At 38.6% G+C, this 24,204-nt stretch overlaps 1 long non-coding RNA gene and 1 pseudogene across 1 annotated transcript in view; one reads left to right on the top strand and one right to left on the bottom strand.

Annotated features, from left to right (window-relative positions):
* Positions 1 to 6,774, top strand: part of LOC114008963 (uncharacterized) — a 27,613-nt gene extending 20,839 nt beyond the window's left edge. The window contains exons 2-3 of the long non-coding RNA XR_003550452.1: positions 3,591 to 3,689; positions 6,511 to 6,774. This is a non-coding gene — a long non-coding RNA (uncharacterized LOC114008963). The remainder of the gene's footprint in view (positions 1 to 3,590; positions 3,690 to 6,510) is intronic.
* A 15,627-nt stretch (positions 6,775 to 22,401) lies between these two features.
* LOC102502123 (nucleolysin TIAR-like) lies at positions 22,402 to 23,592 on the bottom strand (annotated as a pseudogene).
* Positions 23,593 to 24,204: the final 612 nt, after the last annotated feature.

Here is a 24,204-nt window from a genome sequence, read left to right as displayed (position 1 = left end):
CAGTTGCCCTCTGACAACTAATAAAAAACAAAAAATAAAAACTTGCTCATTGATGATGTACTCAGTCACCTAAGAGCTCTGAAAAAGATACATTAGGAAATTAATATTATTTTCATGCTTGTGAACATAACATCTGTTCTGTAGCCCATGGATCAAGGAGTGATTTTTTCACTCTCAAGTCTTATTATTTAAGGAATATATTTTGTCAGGCTATAGCTGCCATAGATAGTGATTCCTCTGATGGATCTGGAAAAAGTCAATTGAAAAACTTCTGGAAAGGATTTTCCATTCTAGATTTCATTAAGAACATTCTTGGGTCCGGCTGTGGTGACACAAGTAATAAGGGGACTAATGTGTGACATTGGAGTCATGGGAAACCCCTGGTTTGGATCCTGGGTTCAGATCCTGATGCAAGCTCAACATGGTGGACATGCCCACAGTCATGTCTGTGATCCTGGTTGGCTGGCAGGCTGGCAGACCGGCAGTCTGGGGGTGGAGGATCATGGCATTCTGAAACTTTTGAAACTTCATTAGAGGTATCTGTCTCCTCTCTCATGAAGTAAAAACAAAAAACAAAAAACAAAAACAAAAACAAATAAATAAACTTTTGAAAAGGTGATTCTTGGGAGAAAGTAAAAATATCAACATCGAGAGGAGTTTTGAAAAAGTCGATTCCAACTCTCATGGATGACTTTGAAGAGCTCAAGACTTTGGTGGAGGAAGTAACTGCAGATGTGCTAGAAATAGCAAAAGAACTAGAAGTGGAGCCTGAGATGTGACTGAATTGCTATAGTCTCATGGAAAAATGAGTGGATGAAGAGTGATTTCTTATGGATGAACAAAGAAAGTGGTTTCTTTAGATGGATTCTACTTCTGGTTGAAGACACTGTGAACATCAGTTGAAATGACAACAAAACATTTAGATTATTACATAAAGTTACTTGATAAAGCACGGGAAAGATTTGAGAGGATCGATTTCAGTTTTGAAGGAAATTCCAGCGTAGGTAAAAATGCTATCAAACAAAATTGTGTGCTACAGAGAAATCCTTCCTGCAAGGAAGGGTTAATCTGTGTGGTAAAGATCAGCGTTGTTTTAGTTGAAGAAAATTGCTGCAGCCACTGCAGCCTTCAGTAACCACCACTTTGATCATTTGGTAGCTATCAACATCAAGTAAGACCCTCCACTAGCAAAAAGATTATGACTCTCTGAAGACTCAGATGATCATTATTGTTATATAAAGTGGTAGCAAATTCTGTTGTTTTGCCCAGTCTGTGACTAAGCCAGGAAATGGCTATGTTTGTCCCATTTAAGAGTTGGTGGGCCCAATGACCTGCAGGAATCTATTAGCATAAATTGACTTGCTTGAGTTAGAAGGATCTGCTCAGAGAAGGATTAAGGAAAAAGAAGGGCAACCTGGTGCCAGTCTCAGATAGCATCCCCTGGTCAGACCACAGGATCTTCTGGAACAAAAGGGGCCATTGCTATGAGGGTGGACTATGTGTGTATGTGTGTAGAATATGTTGAGAGTGAGCAGGTGGGGGGAAGAGTGTTGTAGCTGCTGGCCATGAGGAGGCTGTGGCAGGTGGACTTAACTGTGAATACATTTAATTTGCTCCTTCCCTGATGCCTTTCCCTCCCATTATTTACAGAAATAATTAAGGAGGATTTTACAGGGGGCTGGAAGCCTGCAAAAGCAGATGCAGGTATAAGCAAATAGAATTTGAGCAATAGCTGCTACACATTAGCATGCATTCAACATCTACAGTGGTCATCCCTTATCTGCAGTTTCACTTTTCATGCATTCGGTTCCAGGATGTGAATTATCATTTTGCCCAGTTTATCTACACTGGTAGACACTACCTGCCCATTTGTCATTTAGTGAGTCTTGGTTATCAGCTCAACCATTGTGGTATTGCAGTACTTGTGTTCAAGTAATCCTTATCCTGCTTAATAATGACCTCCAAGTGCAAGAGTTGTTCTATTTTATTATTATTGTTATTAATCTCTTACTGTGCCTAATTTATAAATTTAACTATATCAGAGGCATATATGTCTAGGAAACAACATAGTACATATGGTACTATCCATGATTTCAGCATCCACTGAGATATCTTGAATTATGTCCCCATGTTTAAGAGTGTTCCAGGTGCCATGCTAAACTCCTATATTTCATTAGTTCTGTTAATACTTCAGTAACCCCTATGGTGTTTTTATATTTTATTAACAAGAAAATTGGATTGACTCAAATTATAAATGACTGGCCTGCAAGTTGTTTCACAATGTTGAGAAATCCTATTGACTTTGTTTTTTAATTTGCTACAGGGTGTGTGTGTGTTCACCAGAGAAAGATGGGAGGCTGTGTGTGGGGGGGGAAGGTAGTGGAGAGAGAGAGAGAGAGAGAGAAAGAGAGAAAGTAAGTGAGGAAGCAACCCCCCCAAGGGACCATGCAGCAATCGCTTCTCCTCCACTCTGCTCTCTGGATCCAGGTCATACACATATGCCCAATGTATTTTTCAAGCCACCACGTCCAGTACTCAAACAGCACAGTTGGGCACATGGGAGGAAGCCACTTCCACCACCATACCACCTGGCTGGCCCAACTTTGTTTTCTTAACAGGAAGCACTTAAGTGGGTAAAATTTTGAGCTCTGAAGACAAACATGAGTTTCCGTCATGGTTGTGCCATTACTAGCTATATGGCCTTGGGCACATTGTACAAACTCTCTGAGCCTGACAGACTTGTTGGGAAGATGAGAGATAATAGGCACAAAGGAAAACACTCAGTTAATGGTGTTATGTTACTACATATCATTCAAGTCCAAAGCCTAGCTAATACCATGAATTCACTGGTGAATTTAGCTGCTATATATTTTTTAACTAAAGACAGAGATAAACTTTAGCCATAGACTATGACTTTTTAAAATTTTTTTTCTTTTTGCCTGAGGGATGCATGAACATACTAGGCTATAACACTTGATAGAATAATTACACAAAGGAATCTTTCTTTTCTATGTTCACTTATTTTTAACTCAACGTGAGAGCTAACTTTCGGTGTCAACTTGACTCGACCATGGAGTGCCCAGATATTTGCTCAAATATTAATCTGGGTGTATTTTTGTGAGGATGATTTGGATGAGATTTACACGTAAATCAGTAGCGTGGGTCAGCTCCGTGGTGCAGCAGTGATGCACTGCTAAAGAGAAGCAAGATCTCTCATGGGGACCAAGGTTAAGATTCCCAGCCTGATCAACTTGGGGGCCCCTGTGAGTACTCAGTATCTGACAGACTAGAGGACTAGAGGAAGAGGATCATGGTGTGACCAGATACAGAGGAGCATGTTCCTCTCTATAATGAATAAAGAAAAGAATTTAATCAGTTGCATCTTTAAAGCAAATTGCTCTCTCAATGTGTATGGGCCTCGCCCAGTTCACTGAAGGTCTGAATAGAACAAAAAAGACTCCTCCTCTTATACCTCCCAGCAAGAGAGAATTCATCCTGCCAGACTGACTTTGAACTGAGACATCAGCTTTTTAAAACTGCCTTTGGACTTGACATTGATTCTAACTGGGTCTCCATTCTGTCATTTCCAGCCTTCAGATTTAGACTTGAACTACACTAGCATCTCTCTTGGGTCTCTAGCTTTGCTGATTCACCCTGAAGATTTGGGACTTGTCAGTGTCCATAATCAGGTGAGCCAAATCCTTACAGTGAATCTCTTTGTGTGCATGTGTGTATCAATATGCTTAACTTATTGATTTTATGTTATTTACATATTTGTGGATAAATATACATTCTATTTGTTCTGTTTCTCTGGAGAATCCTAACACATTCAATGAATACCCATCTAATGATATCTAGAGCAAAGGCACTGGGCTTGGGCCAGCAGGTGGCATGGTGTTTAAGGCACTGGATCCCATATGGTCAGTTTGAGTCCTGGATCCCCAGCTTGAAAAACAGACAGAATGTGTGTACACGCGTGCTCAAAATCCCAAGAGGAGAATAAAAGAGAAAGATTGTAATGTGGCCATGCCCCTGGGGGATGGTTTTTCACCTTCCTTCTTCTTGTCAATACTGGTGAGTGCACATGCCCTATGGCAAAAGTCTAAAAAAGAAGAGAAAAGAAAAGAAAACAAAAAACATGTCATTGGGCTCCAAGCCAGAGACAGAGTGAATAAGGCTGTCTAGTTCCCTGCCCTAATACTTTACAGTTTATTGCTTAGAGAGAGAGGCAGACCTTAGACATGTAATTGCAAATAATTAACTAAAACTGCAATAAACACCGCAGCAGAAACATACAAGGAGCTATAATTGCACAAGACAAGGTCCCTCATCTGCCTTGAACTTCCCTAAGGAAGTAGCACAGGGCTGTATAAGCTGTGATCAGACGAGTGATGGGAAGGAGTCTGGTGAATGGGCATGATTGGGGAGCATCCTGGACAAAGGAGCAGTGTGGACTCAGGCTTCCCCTGAGTGGGGAAGGTGTCTTGCCTGTTCGGGAGCAAAGAGGCCAGGTAAACTAAAAAATAGCCCATTTATTCCCTCCTTATTTTCTGGAAGAAATTGTGTAGAATTGGTATAAATTCTTTACACGTTTGGTAGAATACTTCGGAGAAACTACCTGGGCCTGGAAGTTTTGGGTGTTTTAAAATTAGAAGTTCAATTTTTGTTCTTTTCTTTTTTATATTTCTTTTTTTCCCTTTATTTATTTATTTTTTAATTTGCTAGAGGGCATAGGCTCTTAGAGAGAGAGAGAGAGAGAGAGAGAGAGAGAGTGAGAGAGAAAGAGAGAAGAGAAAAGCGAAAAGCAAGAAAGCACTCCCTGGGCGATGGCCACACCACAATCCCTTCCCTCTCAGGATTTGGGCATGCATGATCACATAGCCAGAGTGTTTTTCAAGCCACCAGGTCTGAGACTCAGACCTCACAGTTGGCCATGTCAGATCCAGTCGCCTTACCCACCACTCCACCTAGCTGCTCCCAAGAATTCAGTTTTATTAATAGGGGTGAGGAGTTTCAAATTCTTGATTTCCTATTGGAAGAGTTATGGTAGTTTGTGCTTTTTGTAGAGTTGATTCATTTCATCTAACCTATGAAATGATGTGTAGAGTTATTTGCAATATTCTCCTTACTTTAACCTTCAAAATTATACCTAAATGGAGGATTGGTGAGTTTGTGTCCTTTGAAATACTGACCATTACTGTTTCTTAGGTGTAGATCTCATGCGCTGGATTTTCCAGGAGAGTCTGAATTTTAAGTAATTTCATCGTTTTAAATAAAAGCATTTCATTAACTAAAAATTGTGATTTAAAAATGTAAATAAACTTACAAATATGAAAACAACCTATTTCTGACCTCAAATAATTTTTTCATTTTGGAAAATGAGGTTACTTTATCTGGTCATGAGACACCAGAGTCAACCCATAGGCAAGTAACATTTATTTTGGTGTATTCTTTTGCTAAACTTCTAGATGATTGTTAAAGAATAGTGATTAGAACAATTCTAAAAGTGTACATTATAGGATATTTTTCTATGAGTCAGAGACTGTGGTAAACTTTTTTGTTCGCTGAATTATGTAAAATTCACTGTTCATAAATACTGTTCAAATGATAGTAATATCTTCTTCAGTTTACAGTTGAGAGAAGAGGTTTAAAAAGTTAAGTAGATTGCTTAAAGTCAACAGCCAGCCCCTGGGCAGAGCTGAGTCTCTTCTGACACCATCATTCATGCTATAGACCAGAGCTGTCTGGTAGAAATAATGTGAACCACATTTGCGGGGATTTCAAAAAGTTCATAAAAAAATGGAATTCAAGTATGTATTTGTTTTTAAAATGAAATATAGGTTTTTTATTTTATTTTTTTATTCCTTTCATGAGCAAGAGAGACACAGACAAAACAGCATCCCCAACAGAGTCTCAATGTTATAATCTACCCTCAAGCCAGCCCAGATGAGGGTCAAGCACATACCTGGCATACTTAGGAAGATCTCCAGACACCAAGCAGGAATCAGGCAATACTTGCAGTTTCCCGATAGAGACAGCATTGATGTGTTTTATTGCTGGTACAAGAAAATCTTGAAGGCCCATCCCATGATACAGTAGTTAAGGAAGCTGGGTCCCACATAGCCAACCACACAGTTTGAGTCTTGGCTCCTGCATTTGGAAAGACACACTGGATACATGTATGTGTGCCCAATATCCCAATAGGATGGATAAATGAAAAAGAAGGGACTATAGCCTGTTGGGGGGGGTTCTCCCTCTCTTTCACTCTCTGGCATGTGCACATACCCCTTTTCAAAAAAGTATTGAAATATGAACACAGTATTTTCATAATATCTATTTTCATAAACTTTTGGAAGACTGTATATTATTTAAAGTGTACTAATAGTGATATTAAAAATAAAGAGAAATATGTGAGCTTAATTTTAATAATATATTTTACTTAACTCAATGTAGCCAAAATGTTATTTTAACATGTAATCAACATAAAAATGATTAATGAGACATTTACAGTTGTTCCTCAGTATCAACGGAGGATTAGCTCCTGGACCCCTGTGGATACCATAATTCACAGATACTCAAGTTTCTTCCAGCCATCTGTATCTGCAGGTTCCACATCCACAGATGGGGAGGAAATTGATCCACAGTTGTTCGAATCTGCAGAAGAAGAAACCAAAGATGTAAAAGGTCGAGTGTACATTCTTTTTTTGTACCAAATCTTTGAAATCTGATGTGTATTTAACACTTACAGCATATCTTAGTTTGGAGACTTGATTTGTATTTAGATATCACACAATTTACAATACAAAGTTATTCTAAACATATTCAGAAATTCTTCATTAAGTAAAACTGGTAACGTTTTAAAATTTAAGCTTAAAATAATTAAAGTAAAATACAAAAATCTACCTTCTCTGTACTGTAGCATATTTCAATTGCTCAGTCGTCATGCATGAGCTCTCTAGAACCCTGTGTTACACTGCTTGAATTCAGCTTTTCTGAAGGCCACATCTCAAGGAACAAAACATTTTTTTTGGAGAGGTTTTTGCTGTAGGCTGCGTGCACTTGCCAGAAAGACAGAGACAGAGAGACAGAAAGCAAGAAATCACCCCTCAGGGAGGATGGCCATGCCACAATCCCTTCTGCTCCATTCTCCTCTTGGGATCTTGGGCACGCACGCACATGTGCCCGGCATGAGTTTAAGCCAACGGGTCCAGCGACATGGGAGTCCAGCGACATAGCCATTACGCCAGCTGCTGGTCCCAGGAACAAAACTTGTGTCATAGCCAGAAAGTGGGAGAAAATTCATGGTAGTGAAAGAAGGAGTAGCCAAAGGTCAAGACCCTCCTTTTGCCTGATGTTAAGGTTACAGTAAGTTCTAGCATCTCAGTTACCCCAGGAAGGAAGTTAAAAGTTTTTTCTTCCATTTCTGGGAATGCATCACATGTCTTTTCTACTTAACCTATGTTTTCAAAGAGGGCTGTGCTATGTCTTGATCTATGAAAGATTAAAGTCAAATGCACGTAGCATTGAATTCTTAACAGATTAGCTCATCAGCTAAGCATGGTTGTACTAACCGTACTATAGTAGTCACACAGCAAGGAGACAAAGCCAAACCCTCCAGCACAAACCTCAGAATGAAAAGATTTCAGATTTATCATTGTCATTGCTCATGGGTCACTATGACCTATGGGCTGTATCTTAAAGTGACAGAAGTTACATCCTGGTACTGAGCAGTAGCTCCTAACATTTTAAAACTCAAACCCATTTCACAGTAATAAATATCCTCCTAAACCCTCTTAGGAATTAAAAAAGAATTCATTGTATTTTTGCGAAATAATTAGAAAGTAAAGAAGTGATTTTAGGCAGAACAAAAGTAAGTTTTAGATAGATTACTATTAAATAATTTTTAAAAGTTAATTTTATGAATGATCGTGCATGTGTGCACACAAGAAAGGGCAGGGGAGTGAGAAAAGCACTTTGACAGTCTCATTACCCTCTGACACCTTTCCCCAGGTTTCCAGCTCAACAGGATCTTGGGCATGCACCTGGAATGATTATAAGCCGACCAAGGGATTTGAACGTGCTAGTAGTCTATGGCTTCCAGAACTGTAGTTCAGTTAGTACTGACTTCCTCCGCCATCAGGCTGGGTCTATTATTAAAGATCATATTGAAATCTGTATATATTACTATGTTCTGTAATATTACTTATACAACAAATAAAAACCAATTTTAACTTTTCTGTTTAACAAGTGGTGTACACTTTTTAATTTATTCTAAATAAATTATATAGAGAATCATGACTTGACAAATGAATACAAAAATTATATCTTGCTTTTTTTTGAAGACCAGATGTAAATTAAAATGTGGATTGAGATTTAACTATGTGTTATAGCACTAACAATAATGGCATTCATAACCCAATGGTTGGTTTTCTTGCATTATGTGTATTTAAAAAATTAAATCATTACTTTGATTCTTTATTTGTGCGTGTTTTATTTCTCTGGGAAGAGACAGAGTGAGGGCTCTTGGCTTTCATCTTATAGCAAATACATACCCATTTGCACAGAGGTTAAGAGGGCATGTTTTGGAACCTGACCGGGTTTGAACCTGACTCTGTCATTTACAAGGTCTTAAACACTCTGCACCTTGTTTTTGTTTCTATAAAAAAAATAAAAATAAAAAGGTTAGAAATAGCATCTACCTCATGAGGACTGTTGTGAAGATGCAGCAAATTCAAGAATGTAGGGTCTTACAACTGCTCTTGGTGTACAGGAAAGCTCAGTACATGTTTGCTAAGGTTTATCTTCACCTAGTGCTCCACTCAACGTGTTCAAAGTTGAAGTTAGTAGTTACTTGCTGTCTATGCACTTTGGTTTTTTTTCTTAAGTCTAAAATTTTATTTATTTATGTATTTATTTAAATTTGTTATTGGGCACATGTGCTTGCTGGAGGCAGAGAGAAAGAGACAGAGAGGAGAGAAAAAGTGAGAAAACACCACTTCTCACACCGCATCCCCTCTCTTCCATTCTCGTTTTGGATTTTTGAGCAGGCATGTACATGTACCTGGCATAGTTTTTAAGCTGCCAGGTATGGGACTTGAACTGTACAATTGGCCATGTGGGATCCAGCCACTTTAAACACCACACCACCTGGCTGGTCCTCCATGCACTTTCCTTATAAACTGGTGTCATTATCAAGAATTTTATTACCCTAAAAGCCTATGGCTCCATTTTTTCTTTGTTGCTCCTCTCACCTAATCACTCATCAGGCACTATTTCAGCTCTGACTTCTCCAAGTCATTTACTTTTCTCTCTCTCTAGGACCATTGTCTCTTTCTGGTCTTCTATGTTTTTCTTGTTGCCCTAAATTATTTTTTCATAGCACATAGGATAACCTAGATATAACATCATAGCACTTAGGTACAACCTAAGTCTGAGTACATTCCTCTCCCATCAGTGGTTCTCCGTTGCCTGCAAGACAAACCTAAATATCTTAGTGTAGAAGGAATGTAAAGTCCTCTGCTTCTATCTGCCTCTCATTCAGCATACAATATTTATTGGCACTTATTACGTATTAGTCTCACCATCACTGCCTGTCAATTTTACTAACAATCATGCTGCTTTTATTTTCTTGAACTCATATGCTGTTTCTTGTCTCTCTGTGATGTTTTAGATTATCCCCTGCTTGCTTGGAATGTCCTTTCCCAAAGTCATTTCATGTCTAAGACTAAGATTCATATTTCAAAGCTCTTCACACACTACTCTCCATCACCCACAGGTCAAGACCAAGCACTTGTCTATCAACTATGAGGTCTATAGCTGTCTCCCAGTAAATGCTCCGTGGCCCACGTCTGTGGCAGTCAGTAGTGTACTGGATTTCAGAACTGGCATTGCAGCCATGGTTTCAATGCCTGGTCCTGGTCAACTGGGTGTGTGAGTGTGTGCCCATGATCCTGGTGGGAGAAAGATTGGAGAAAGGGGATCATGGTATGACTAAAACCTGTGGAGGGTGTTTCTTTTTTTCCCCTCTCTCTTTCTCTTGTGCAGGTGCACAGTTTTCTATCATGAATGAAAAAAAATAATGCTCCTTGAAACAATGATGCTGTCTCTGAGTACAACATAATTAACTTGCAGGAATTTTTACTAGTTCTTAGGGAAATTTCCACGTATCACATTTTCACCTGTCTTCCCCTTAGTGAGTTTCAGCTTCTTCAATCTTAGGAAGGCCTAGGAGCTTGTATGATCTTTATTGTGAACCATAAAAGCAGAGGTGCTGTGCCTCATACTGATCTAACATGCAGGTCTAGACAAAGAGTTCTGAGGTAATTGAATGTGTATTCTATTTTTTATTTCTGTTTTTAAAAATTATTTATTATAATTTATATCTATTCATACACATATTTGTAAGGTACAGAATAGACTTTAAAAGCATTATATGGTGTGTAATAAACAAATTGAGGATAAAAACATATTTAGTACCCTCAACATTTAACCTTATATTATGTTGTGAACATTTGAAACTCACTGTGCTGGTTGTTCTGGAAGTATATGTTGAATTGTCTATGATGTTCTTTACTGTGAAGTACAGTTCCAAAGAGAAATAAAACTGACTAAAATTGTAAAACAGGGACCAGCAGTTGGTGTAATGACTATGTCGCTGGACTCCCATTTAGTCAACCGTGATTTGAGTCCCAGACCTAGTGGCTTAAACTCATGTCGGGTGCGTGTGTATGCGTGCCCAAGATCCCAAGAGGAGATTGGAGGAGAAGGGATTGCGGCCTGGCCATATGCTTGGTGTGTGTGTGTGAGATTTCTTGCTTTCTGTACCTCTGTCTTTCTTGCGAGCACATGTGCCCTATAGCAAAAAACAAACAGACAAACAAAAACCTCTCCAAAAAAAATGTAAAACAAAGTCTAGTCTTTGCCATCTTTCTTTCCAACTTAGGCTGGGCAGAGTGGCTCCCACAAAGAAGGGTGGCAAGAAGAACAAGCGCTGTTCTGCCATCAATAAGGTGGTGACCTGGGAATATACCATTAATATTCACAAGTGCATCCATGGTGTGAGCTTCAAGAAACATGCCCCTTGAGCATGCAAAGAAATTCGGTAATTTGCTATGAAGGACTCCAGATGTGCACATTGATACCAGCCTCAACAATGCTGTCTGGGCCAAAGGAATAAGAAACATTCCATATTGTATCTGTGCACAGTTGTCCAGAAAACGTAATGAGGATGAAGATTCACCCAACAAACTCTACACTCTGGTGACCTATGTACCTATTGCCACTTTCAAAAATCTACAACCACTCAATGTGGATGAGTACTAACTGTTAATTTTCAAATAAAGTTATAAACCTCACCCCCCAAAAATCTCATGAATAAATTAGGATGGATTTTTGAAAACAAAAATAATCTTAATATAGTCAATAAAAGAAGGATTTGTGATTTTCACATAGAGGACTGTGGGAGATAAGAGTTTATAATGCGAAAAGATCTGTGGTATTAATCATTAGTCCAGTTAGAGTTAGGTAAAATTATGTGTAACAATAGCTCATTAGGAAATGATAGAAAAAAATCTTTTACTCCCTCACTGTGACTTATTGTAAGACCATATTACTGTACTGTGCATAAAGAAATAAGTCTTTGGAAAAGCAAAACTAAAACAAAATTGGAAAGAGATGTTTAAAAGTGAAGACATAGTAAAGTAGTGATTTGGTGCCTTAAAGGCTTTACAAAGATTTTGACACTAGCCTTCTTTAAATTCATTCCAAAGAAAGACTCAACTACTGGTAACATTTTGGACTTTTCCTCTGTTATCTAGTTTTATACAATGAATAATGGTTATAATAAATATATAAATTGAAATCTGTGGAGACAACTGTCTATAAGTTAACTGATGAATTTGTACTTATACCTGCTTGTGCATAAAATAGTTGAATCAGCAAATTTTTAGCCTTTTAGTTGGGAAATTTAATCTGAACTTTCAATGTTATTATCTATACATGTGGGCTCCTTGCCCCCCCACCCCCCTCAGTTGTTCTGTGTTCTCTTACTCCTATCTATCTACCTTTAGATTTCTTGGTGTAGTATTTCCTTAAATATTTCCTGAAGACTTGGTTTAATTTTGGTAAATTCTTTCAGCATTTGTTTATCTGTGAATTATTTTATTTCTCCTTCCCATTTGAAGGACAATCTTGCTGAGTATAGTACTCTCAGATGAAATTGTTTTTCTTTCAGAGTTTTAAATATGTCATCCCATTCTTTCCTTGCCTTGATTGTTTTAGTTGAGAAGTTGGATGTTAGTCTAATATGGTGACCTTTATAAATAACTTGGCATTTCTCTCTTGCCATTTTTAGAGTTTTGTCTCTCTCTCTCCTTTTTTTTTTTTTTCCCCAATTTGGCTATGATATACCTTGGAGAAGATCTTCTTATGTTTGATCTACTTTGTATCTTTTGTATTTCCTTGATTTGCATGTCTACATGGCTCTCTAAATTTAGAAAGTTTTCAGATATTATATCATGAACAAGATTTTCTATGCCTTTACCTGTCTCTTTGCCTTCTGGAATACCTATTATGTGGCTATTCGACTGCCTAGAATTTCCCACATGTTGTCCTAATTTTTATTGGTTATTCTTCTATTCTTTTCAGTTGTTTGGACTAAATTGGAAGTTTTGTCTTCAGGGTCAGAGATTTTTCCTCTTGTGTGGTCTTATCTGCTTTTAATAGTTTCATGGGAGGTTTTGATTTCCTATATCACACTCTTCATCTCCAGAGGTTGTTTGACTCTTTTTCAGTGTCTTTCTCCTTATGGAGTTCCTCCTTCAAGTCATGAAAGGATTTTCTCCTCTCCTGGGATCAGTTGTCTGTTTTTTCTTGCATCTCATTGAATTTTGTTACAATGAATATTCTGAATTCTTTTTCTGACATTTTTGTGATGTTTTGTGTTTTACCCATTGCTGATAAGAAGTAATTATGTTCCTTAGGGGTGAGGCATTTGCTGGTTTTACCTTGTTTCTTGGGGCTCTGCTTGAATTTTAATCATGTGGTGATATACTCAATTCTTCCTGTTTCTGTAGCTCTGTACTAATGAACTTCCCTATGCTGTGAGTTAGTTGTGTGCCAGTTTCCCTCCTCTTGTGGATAGGGGTATGAAATTTGCAGTAGGAGTTTTGGGCTCAGATTTTCAGAAGAGAGATTTTTTTCCTTTTACTACTGGGGGGCTGTGGCTAGAGAATTCCTCCAGAGTCTCCTGTCTTCAAGTGTTTGACTCCTGTATACACAAACCTTTCTGCTCCCAGTATGGCTGGAAGTTCAGCTGGACAGGTAGGATGTAAGATGATAGACCATGTCATGTAGTACACTTGCACTTGCTGGAGCAGACTTTTCTCCACCACAGCAGACTAGGTGAGGGTCCCTGATGATGAGCTTAGGCCAAATGGTCTTGGTGTCCCTTTGGTCTTGGATGGGTGAGGAGCAGGACAGCATCAGTACATGTGGGATAGCAGCTCCTACCTTCTATCTCTCCATTTTTTTTAAACCAAAAATGACTAAGGCTATATCCAGCCACAGTGGTTCAGCAATAACATAATACTTTACAATGCTAAAAGTCGTAAGAGAGAATGGGGTTCAGTTCCTGGTCTGACCTGTACATCCTGGGAATATGTGCCTGCCTGTGATCCTGGCTGGCTGAAAGGCTGAGGGGAAAATCCTAGCATTAGACCCTTGGAGGGTACTTGTTGTTTTCCTCTGTCTCATTTTTCTCATGAAGGGAAGAAAGGAAATAAGGAGAAAGAAAGGGGGGAAATAGAGAGAGAGAAAGAGAGAGAGAGTGTGAGAGAGAGAGAGAAGAGAGAGAGAGAGAGAAGAAAGGAGAAATAAGAAAGACAGACAAAGGAAATAAACTTAAATTTAGAACTTTTTTTTTTTTTTTTGATTGAGCCTGGAGAACATAAGAATAAGCTTCCAGGGACCAGCAGTTAGCATAATGGCTATGTCGCTGGACTCCCATGTAGTCGACTGAGGTTCGTGACCCAGACCCAGTGGTTTAAAACTCACGCCAGGCACGTGTGCGTGTGTGCCCCAAGATCCCGAGAGGAGAATGGAGGAGAAGGGATTGCGGCGTGGCCATCCCCCCTGGGGTGTGATTTCTCACTTTCTATGTCTCTGTTTCTCTCTGTCTGTCTGGCGAGCCCATGCACCCTATCGCAAAAACCTCTCCAAAAAAAAAAATAATAAGCTTCTGGTAATCAGCTCCCATCTCCTCTCTCTGGAGTCTACCATGACCTCATTATCTTGTGCAACCATTCACCCATTTATTGACTCAATCAGCAAATATTTATTCAATGTCTTTTTTCTCTTTTAAAAATAATTAATTAATTAATTAATTTACAGCCATTCACTGTACATCAATACAATATAAACAATGAGATTTTTCTTTCCAGTATACATTGTATATTGGCTCAGTCAAGGATATTACCATACACATTATCATCAAAATAATTTTCTATTTTCGTATATAGTTTGCTCTTTATTTTTCCTCCCTCCCTTGATTCACTACCTCTCACCCTCTGCCAACACCCCTCCTTCTCCCACACTGTCTCTGTTATGTACAGTTGTTTTTCATACTTTTTTTCACACTTTATTGATTCAATAAAGATATTAATTAATTTAAAGACTTTCAATAGCAAGCACAAGTGATATATACATATTTATGAATGCACATTTGACTTTAAACATAGACCTTAGTGAGTAAAGTGAACATATTATAAAGTAGCACCTCGCTGGGGCTATATAGCTTACTGCAGTCATTAAATAGGTATTAATAGGTATTTTAAAATGTATTTTTAATTTAAAAAAGGTTTTAATTTTAATAGATCAAAATAAAAAAATTTAAGAGAAATCTGCTTAAAACTTAAATCCAGGAAAAAGTTTAGGATTCAGTTCAAATAGTAGGTAGATGAACCAATCAACAGTTCAAGAGAAGACAAAAATCCTTAAATATGGAAATCAAAGCATTGGAGAAAATCAGTAATGTTTTAGTCAAAGGTAAAATTCTATTTCACTAGTTCAGATTAATGTAATTAATCTCTCTTCTATTGAATTTGCAGTGTTACTGTGATCTGATCATTCCATTTAAACTATGGAAGTTAACATTCAACTCCAGACTTGTCCCTACCATTAGGCTGGTCATTCTCTTGGTTGTTTCTTATACTCTTATTTCTGTGTGTCCAACTTTAGTTTTCCTGGTATAGCACTTCCTTCAATACTTCTTGGACAGCTGGTCTGGTGTTGGTAAATTCTTTCAGGTTTTGTTTACCTGATAATTTTTTTTTTTGTCTTTTTTTCCTATATGAAAGAGAATCTTTCCGGGTATAGTATTCTTGGTTCAATTTTTTTTTTCACTTAACACTTTGAATATATTTCCCCATTCTTTCCTTGCTTGCATTGTTTCTGATGGGAAGTCCAATGTTAGTTTTATGGGATATCCTCTGAAAGTAACTTGACGTTTCTCTGTTGCCAATTTTAGCATCTTGTCTCTGTCCGTGGTTTTGGTAAATCTGGCTATGATGTGCCTGGGGGAAGATTTTCTTGGGTCGATTCTATGTGGAGTCCTTTGCATTTCTTAGGTCTTGATATTTGAGTGCTTCTGTAGGTTTGGAAAGTTTTCTTCCAGGATTTTATGGAATAGATGATCATTACTCTTATTAATTTCTTCACCTTCTGGGATACCGATGATCTTGATGTTTGGGCATTTAATGGTATCTAGTATTATTTAAATGTTACTCTCATTTTACTTAGGTTAATTTCTCAGTCTTTTTGGTGACTTTTTATAGGTCAGAGTTTCTATCTTCTACATCTGAGATTCAATCTTCTGCATGATCTAATCTGCTTTTGATACTTTCAATGAAGTTTTGATTTCCTTTATTACAACCTTAATATCTAACAATTCTGTTTGATTCTTTTTTATGATGTATATCTCCTCTTTCAGATGGAGCAAGAAATTCCTCACCTCCTGGAACTCGGTGTCTCTTTTCTCCTGCATCTTCTGGAGTTCATTGTCTCTATTCTCTTGCTTCTGTTAGCTTTGTCAGTATAAATACTTTACATTTTTTACCTGACATTTTTATAAGTTCTCTTGTATTTTCTGTGGAGGAAGAGGAATTATTCTTTTCCATTAGAGGAGAGATATTTTCTTCATTTCTCATATTTCTTGTGCTTCAGTGGTGGTTTCTGGCCATCTGATGGATTATATGTTTTTTCTTATTTTTTGGGATTAAATTTGAGCAATCAGAGGAATGCAGAAGGAGATGATCCGCAGTCTGTAAATAGTACCGGTTATGTCCCTTTGGACAACTGACTCAGTGAAAATTGAGAATTAATCTGATCCTAAATATATTCAGATATTTGGCTACTGAGCACCTAGACCTGTCTAGAGAATCAGTGTATGGAGACTGAGCATAAATGTGAGAAAGGTAAAAAGAAAAGGAAAGGAATAGAAAAAAACCAAAACAAAACAAAACAAGAAGAGAGAGAGAAAAAAAAGGGAAAACCAATAAGAAAAAGAGAAGAAAAAAATTTTCTGTTAAAAAATAAAAACCACACATTGTGCTAGCCATAAAATATAGATGGCTGCTGATTGGCTTATCCTGGGTCCTGGCTAGACTGGGGAGCAGGAAGGTGAAGTCTGAGAAGAGGGTCTTTAGTGGTGGAAAACCATTCAGTGTCTATTTTGAACCAGGTCTTCTCCAGGACCACCTCTCATGACCCTGTAGGCCCCTACAGTCTTTTTCTTCATTTCTCCAAAGTTGCACCCATAGTCTATGGATTTATTGTTCTCTCTCCTGCATCCCAGACTTGGTTAACATAAAAGTGTGTCCACCTTAAACCCTGTTCTTCTGCCCTCCTTGGGGGCAAACTGATCTGCAGGTTTGAAAGGGCTTCTTAACTTCTCTTGCTTCTGCTACCTTTGTATATGAATATAGGAACTTTCCAGGACATCTGTCTTGAGAACCTGGGCACAGATGGTGAGTGTGTTGGAGAGTGATGGTGACAAGGGTATTAGGAGTAGAATTTAGGGGCTTTACTTAGAAGTTAGTTTGACCAAATCCTAAACTAGAACATTCTGGGGCCACAGAGAGAAGTATGTGAGGACATGGCATAGAATAAATTCTATAAGCATTTTTAAAATCTCCTGAAAATTAATTTGGATATGAGACCAGGGAAGAAAGCAAACCAGTTCTGGGTTATAAGAAGAATATATCATGCGTGTCATCCAGCTGCTCTGCAAAGATTTTGCATAGAAAACACAAAGCCTGGTATGAGAGGCAGTGAATTTAAATTTGCAGAATGTCACTGTCTTTTTCTAGGAACAAATACTCTATTGTTTCTTGCCTCATCTCAAAAGCCACCTGTGACAGCAACTGAGAAAAGTTGAAAATACAAGAAGATTCATTATTTTAATTCTTTTGTTTCTGAAAACGATCATTTTACAGCTGTATCTTCCTTAGTTCACAAAGGAAAATGAGACTCTAAGAAAGGCTTTGAGCTGTTTTGGCTTTCCCCAAAAAACTGTTCTCATTGGGTGGACATATGATAGCACCAGTGCCCAGCTGGCATTGAGAACTACTCTGTCTGGATCATTTGCTCTAGCCTCCTTCCTGTCCTCCACCACTCTCTTCCTTCCTGTCTCTCTCCCTTCCTTGTCATCATTCTTTCTCTGGTCTAGGTATTGTCCCACGATGTCTTGAAGTCACTCGAATAGGAAGTAATAGAAATGTGAGCTCAAATCCTCTTCCCAGGTGCCTTGGGTTCCAAAGCCCAGCCTGAATGCTCTCTGCCTTCCTGAACCACCTTTCTGGCATCTTAGTGCCTCTCTTCTTGGTCTGACCCACCCTTTCTCAAGATTCAGACATTTCTAAATCCTCTTCATGATTTTGACACATGCAAGTAGTGCTCATCCTGTTAGGTTGATGGAAAAGTCATGACATATTTTTCTATGTATCATGACTTTCCCAACAACCCATTGTTAATTCCTTCATAACTTTCTTTAATTTGACTCACTTTAAAGAAAACTTAAATAGGGGCCAGCAGGTAGCATGGATGTTAAGGCAACTAGACCCCACATGGCCAACTGCACGGTTTGAGTCTCAGACCTGGTGACCTGAAAAACACTCTGGGCATATGTTTGTGCATGCACAAAATCTATAGAGGGGAATGGAGGACTTCTCCTCTATATTGCAGTGTGATAATTGCCTCTGGGGATTGTTTTTTCTCTCTCTCTCTCCAATGAATGCACATACCCTCAGCAAATTAAAAAAAAAAAGGAAAATCTTGAAAACCAGCCAGTAGCATGGTAGTTGGGGTGGCTGGATTGCACATGATTGACCATGTGGTTTGGGTCCTGGACCTGGTGGCTTGGGAAATATGCTGGGTGTGTATGCATGTGTGCCCAAGGTCCTGAAAGGAGGGAGAAATAGAGAAGGGGAGATTGCAGAATGGCCATTCCCAATGGGGGGGGTGCTTTCTCGTTTTTTCTTTCTCTCTGTCTCCTTCACTCATATCTTTCTGACAAATGCATGTACTCTCTAGCAAATTAAAAAACAAACAAACAACCCCCCCCACAACTTAAGTAGGGCCAGTCCTGTAAGCTAAAGGTTAAGGGAGCTGGATCCCCCATGACTGATGGTGAGGTTTGAATCCCAGTCCTGGAAAACATGCCAGGTATGTGTGTGTGCATGCCTCAAATCCTGACAGGTTAGAGAAATGGAGAAGGGATTTTGCCCCATTGAGGTATACTTTCTCCTTATTCCTCTCTCAGTCTCTCTCGGGCAAGTGCACACACCCTTTTGCAATGGAAAGAAAAAGAAAACAATAAAAAATAAAAAACAATCTATGAAATAGAATGACATCATGTATGTATCATGACAGAAATAAATGGAATAACTGCTAAAAGTTTCTAGATGAGCAATTGATTAACTGATAAAGAAAAACAACAAAAAACATAATTGCTATTGAAAAACAATGAAAAAAACCTTAAACGAACTTATTTTAAAAGATTAATCACCATAAATGGAAAACCACTACCAAATGAAAATTAACCTTAACAATAACTACAGTAAATGAAAGGTAACAGATGCCCAGTTGTGTGACATTTAGAATCATCTCTTAGATCACCTGGGTTTAAATGCCATGGATCTGGAAATCCCCCTGCAAAGACCCTCAGGTTTCTGGTTAGATCACTGGGGGGTGGGTGTAAGGCAGCATTCTGTCATTGCTACAAGGACTTTGGACTCTGTGTTCATTCTGTGACTTACGTTGGCCAATTTCCTGTTTCCTGGAAGGTTTCTGTGTTTGTAAGCTATGAGAACAATGACCGTCTCTTAGAATTTCATTAATGTTGAATGAGACAACATTTGCAAAGGAGCACTGCTTAAGAGAAGTGCACTGCTTAAGAGATGCTTAAGAGAAGCCAGATCCCACACAGTGACCATGGTTCAAATCCCTAGCCTGGTCAACCTGAAATATGTCTCATAACAGGAAACTGAGATCTTGGGCACACACACACACATGATCCCAGAGTAAATTTCAAAACTGGATCTGCAACTTGAACTGTGGTAGGCCATGTGGGAGTCTAGCGACATAACCATTATGCCATCTGCTGTCCGTATCCTGTCCATTCTTTATCAAACACAAAACCAGACAGCTTTCCCTGACTCTTTGGTTCTTCCCATGTCACATAAAACTTTCATTAAATAAATCTGTTATGCTTTTGTCTCGTTAACTTGTCTTGTCAGTGTTGGCTGTGACCTTATGATGGTCAGGTAAGGTATCACATCTTTTTGTCTTTAAACCAGCAAAGCCCTGCACAGCCCAGTTCCTTTCTACCTAGGGGACCTGTCTTGTGATGACATTGCCCAATGGCTTGTTTTTCTCCCTCCTCTCTTGCCTTAAGTACCTCTTGTGCACACATTGCTCCTGTCACAAACGTTAAGACTTCTGCAAGTGCAGTTTCATTCAGATGAAAGGCTCTTCCTCCTAAACCCTTTAGGCCATGCCCCATTATTGAATACCACTCTTCTCTCAACTTCAGCAACAATCTCATTTCTTCAGGGAAGGCTTTGTAACCCTCCTGGTTGGGTCAGATTACTTGTTTTCTTCAGAACTGTATTTCTTTTCTCCTTCAGAGTACTTTTCTCAGTTTGTAATGTGATCTTCTCTGGTAGAATTGCAGTAAATGATGAGTACTTGTCTCACGCTTTAGAGATGCAGGCAGGCACTGTGTGTCTTTTTCACATCCTGTTGACTCAATACATTGCTTAGCACTTGGTACCAATAAATACTCAGAAATAGAAGTTAAATGAGTAAATGAATCAACTCACCTTTAGGTTTCCCAGTGTCCCCCATGAACACTTACTTTGTGTCAAAATTGTCTTTATTGGGACCAGCAGTTAGCGTAATGGCTATGTCGCTGGACTCCCATGTGGTCGACTGCAATTCACATCCCGGACCCGGTGGCCTAAACTCACGCCGGGCTTGTGTGCGTGCGTGCCCAAGATACCGAGAGGAGAATGGAGGAGAAGGGATTGCGGCATGGCCATCCCCCCTGGGGGGTGATGTCTTGCTTTCTGTCTCTCTGTCTGGCGAGCGCACGCGCCCTATAGCAAAAACCTCTCCAAAAAAAAAAATTGTTTTTATTGACTTTATTTTAGTTTTTGTGCACAAAGAAAAAGCATGTTCATTTTCATCATGAACAAAAACTTAAAAAGGCAGAACTAGAAGACATATGTCCTTCACCAAAGCAAAGCTGTTCTAAAGGTTCCAAACATTTCGGTTATTTATTTATTTACATTTTCCTACAGATATTTACTTTACATATCAAAATTTTTTTGTTTATACCCCATAGTTCTTGACAGTTAATAAACAACTTTCAAAATTTCAAAACACTGAATTTTAAAAATAACTTTCGAAATATTTGCTATAATTTTGTTTGTGACTCTATAACAACAAAGACAGTGTGGTTATAAATATTTTTGAGAAAATATTTACATGTCATCTACTCAGACTGTTGAAAAACAGCACACAATTCACATGTGAACCTTCCCAACTCAGCTCTACCTACTAAGTATTCTGCAATATTTCATCTGCTAGTAAAGGTCAGTCTCTTTTTTCCTTCAAAGTCTTCCTCAAGGTAATGCTCTGATTGTGGCTGCTATTTTGCAATCTCTACTGATTACAATGGTGGGCTGAAAAAGTTCAGGTCATTTTATGGTATGAATTCTTTCATAATGGCTTCTCTAATCCTCTCTGTTAGGCAGAACTGCTTATGGTGCCTGGCAATCTTTCCGAGAGCTTCTGTTGGCTGTCTTGAGAACTACCTTAGTTCCATAGTTTTTTGGTCATATCTCAGATACGATGTTCCAGTCAAAGCCCGGGCAATAATTAGTATTTTCAATTTATGATGCAAGGCAAATATTGAACTTGTGCAAATAACCCTTCAGCCACAAAATAAGAATAGTCACAAATATTTTCCAATTCCAGAGGAGTCAGGAAGGGAGAAAGTTTATGTTGCAATTTAAAACAAAGAAACAAACACACACACAAACACGTTTTAACAAATTGCTGAACCTATCACCAGTTTAAAAGAAAACAAAATCCTTAAATCTGGAAAGCAAAGCATAGCAAAAAAATCAGTAATGTTTTAGTCAAAGTCATAGAATTCTATTTCACCAGTTCAGTCTTATGTAATTTATCTCTCTTCTGTTGAATTTGCAGTGTTCCTATGGTCTGATTTTTCCATTTAAATACTGGAAGCTAACATTTAACATTATTATTGATATTTCTGGATTTGTCTCTACCAGTGAGTTGGTCATTTTCTTGGTTGCTTTTCATTCTCTTATTTCTGTCTGTGTGTCTTTAGTTTTCCTGGTAGAGCATTCCCTTCAGAACGTCTTGAAGAGCTGGTCTGGTGTTGGTAAATTCTTTCAGGTCTTGTTCATCTGAGAATGATTTTATTTTTCTTCCTATATGAAGGATAATCTTGCCAGGTATAGTATTCTTGGTTGAAATTATTTTTCGTTTAACACTTAGAAGGTATTTTCCCATTCTTTCCTTGCTCACATCATTTCTAACGAGAGAACGGATGTTAGCCTGATAGGATAACATTTGTAAGTAACCTGATGTTTCTCTCTTGTCAATTTTAGTATATTTTCTTTGTCTGTGGATTTGGCCAATCTGTCTATGATGTGCCTTGGAGAAGATCTTCTTGGACTGATTCTAAGAATCAACATTTCTATTCTTAAATATTTTCATATTCTAATGTCTATTTTCATGTCTTCAGAGTGTCACAGGAAATTGGTCTATCGTGAATTATAAATAATGAATTATAATTTTGTTTAAAGTCCCAGCTCACTGTGTTTTGTAACTTGCCATACCATATCCAGCTTGGTTAGGGGGAGGCATTACAGGAGGAGGAGCTTGTCCTTAGGAAGGCTGAGCACCAAATCCACTCCCCCAAGCAGAAGAAGGTGACTGATCTACTCCAAATCTTGTTGATTCCATGACTGACCATATATTCCATGAGGCGGTAAGTGTACCCATTTGCCATATGCCATCCATACCGTTGTGGATTTCCATGCACTTAGCTCCTTTGACCCCACTCACTATAGTCAACCTATTAGAGGCTTTTAGTCATAAAGAGAGATTCTTTACCTCAATAACATTTAACCACATGTCCTTCAATCCTAGTACCATTCCCTGAAACAGTGACATGGGCCACACTTCAGTGGGGTGAAAATCTGACAAATGAATAGTCCTTCTCCAGAAAAAATTCTTTCCATAATTTGTCCAAACCATGACAATGTCTGCCTCATAAGCTGATCTGTTAACCCAGAAGCAATTCCTCTACAGTAGACAGTACAATATTTTGGAGTTGACTGGTTTACTACATCCTCAAATCTCAATTGCATAGTATTGTATACTTTTTTCTTATGTACTTTTAGGTGTGGCTCATTTGGTTCTGATTTGATCACCACCTAAACACTGATCTCCCATATGCACAATTGCATTTTTTGCGTCTAATTGATTATAAAAAGATACAAAACCATAGCCTTTGGATTTTCAGTTGTCATGTCTTTAACTACCCAGCACCCAATATTTTACCAAAGGGGTAAATGCTGATTGTTATCTTCTGTTGTAATTTCTGGACTCAAATCCCCTCAAAACACATGGAAATAGTTGGAAGTATCTTTTTTTCTGGCTACTTGATGCTGTTTCCCAGTTTACTTTGACCTCCTTTCCCAAAAATTTTCTCCCATTCATAGCAGCTGATGCAGCAGCTGCATCTGTGTGTTCATAAAATTCCACAAAGCAATATGGGTCATTGCTTGTATGCTGCAAAACAGAAAATTCACCAGAAGAGTTGACTCTTCTGCTATTGGGCTGAAGGGATAAAAATGCCAGATAAAATTAAAATCTTTCAACAACCACTGTTTTTTATTCCAGGAAAGTTTTAGGAGAAAAATGCAAAATAGACATCTAAACAATAGTGGTAAAGCAACCAGAAGGCATTTCCTCTGTGATCATTTTACAGTTTTTGCAAGGTCCAATTTGACTGAATAACTAAAGTGTAACGACTTCTGTCACATCTCTGGAAACAGTACCTACATACAGAGTCTATGTCTGCCTGCTGTCTTCCAACTTGGTGGGTGTGATAGAGCATTCCCAGGACAAGGGGTAGAGTGGAGAGGAAGGGGAAGGGGGTTCCAAGCACCAGCTAGGGACAGAGGAAAAGGCACCGAACTCTGGTCTGGGGCTTTATCTCCACAGCCTGCTCCAGACATTGCCCTCCAACCAGGAGGAGCAGGAGGAGAAGCTGCATGAACACTTTTAAATGCTGCGTATAGGTAAAATTACTGCTGATTTCTGTAAGGGGTGTGTTAAAAAAGGGGTTTGAGAACCAGCAGTTAGCATAATGGCTATGTCACTGGACTCCCATATAGTCGACCGCGGTTCGAGTCCTGGACCCAGTGGCTTAAACTCACGCCAGGTGCGTGTGCGTACGTGCCCAAGATCCTGAGAGGAGAATGGAGAAGGGATTTCAGTATGGTCATCCCCCCAGGGGGCAATTTCTCGCTTTCTGTCTCTCTGTCTCTATCTTTCTGGAGAGCGCACGCGTCCTATAGCAAAAAAAACCTCTCAAATAAAAAAAAT

Source organism: Tupaia chinensis, unplaced genomic scaffold (genome assembly GCF_000334495.1).
Source record: "Tupaia chinensis unplaced genomic scaffold, TupChi_1.0 Scaffold000423_1, whole genome shotgun sequence".
Lineage (NCBI taxonomy): Eukaryota > Metazoa > Chordata > Mammalia > Scandentia > Tupaiidae > Tupaia > Tupaia belangeri.
Note: the sequence above shows the minus strand (reverse complement) of the source record. Positions and strands in the feature narration are given on the sequence as shown.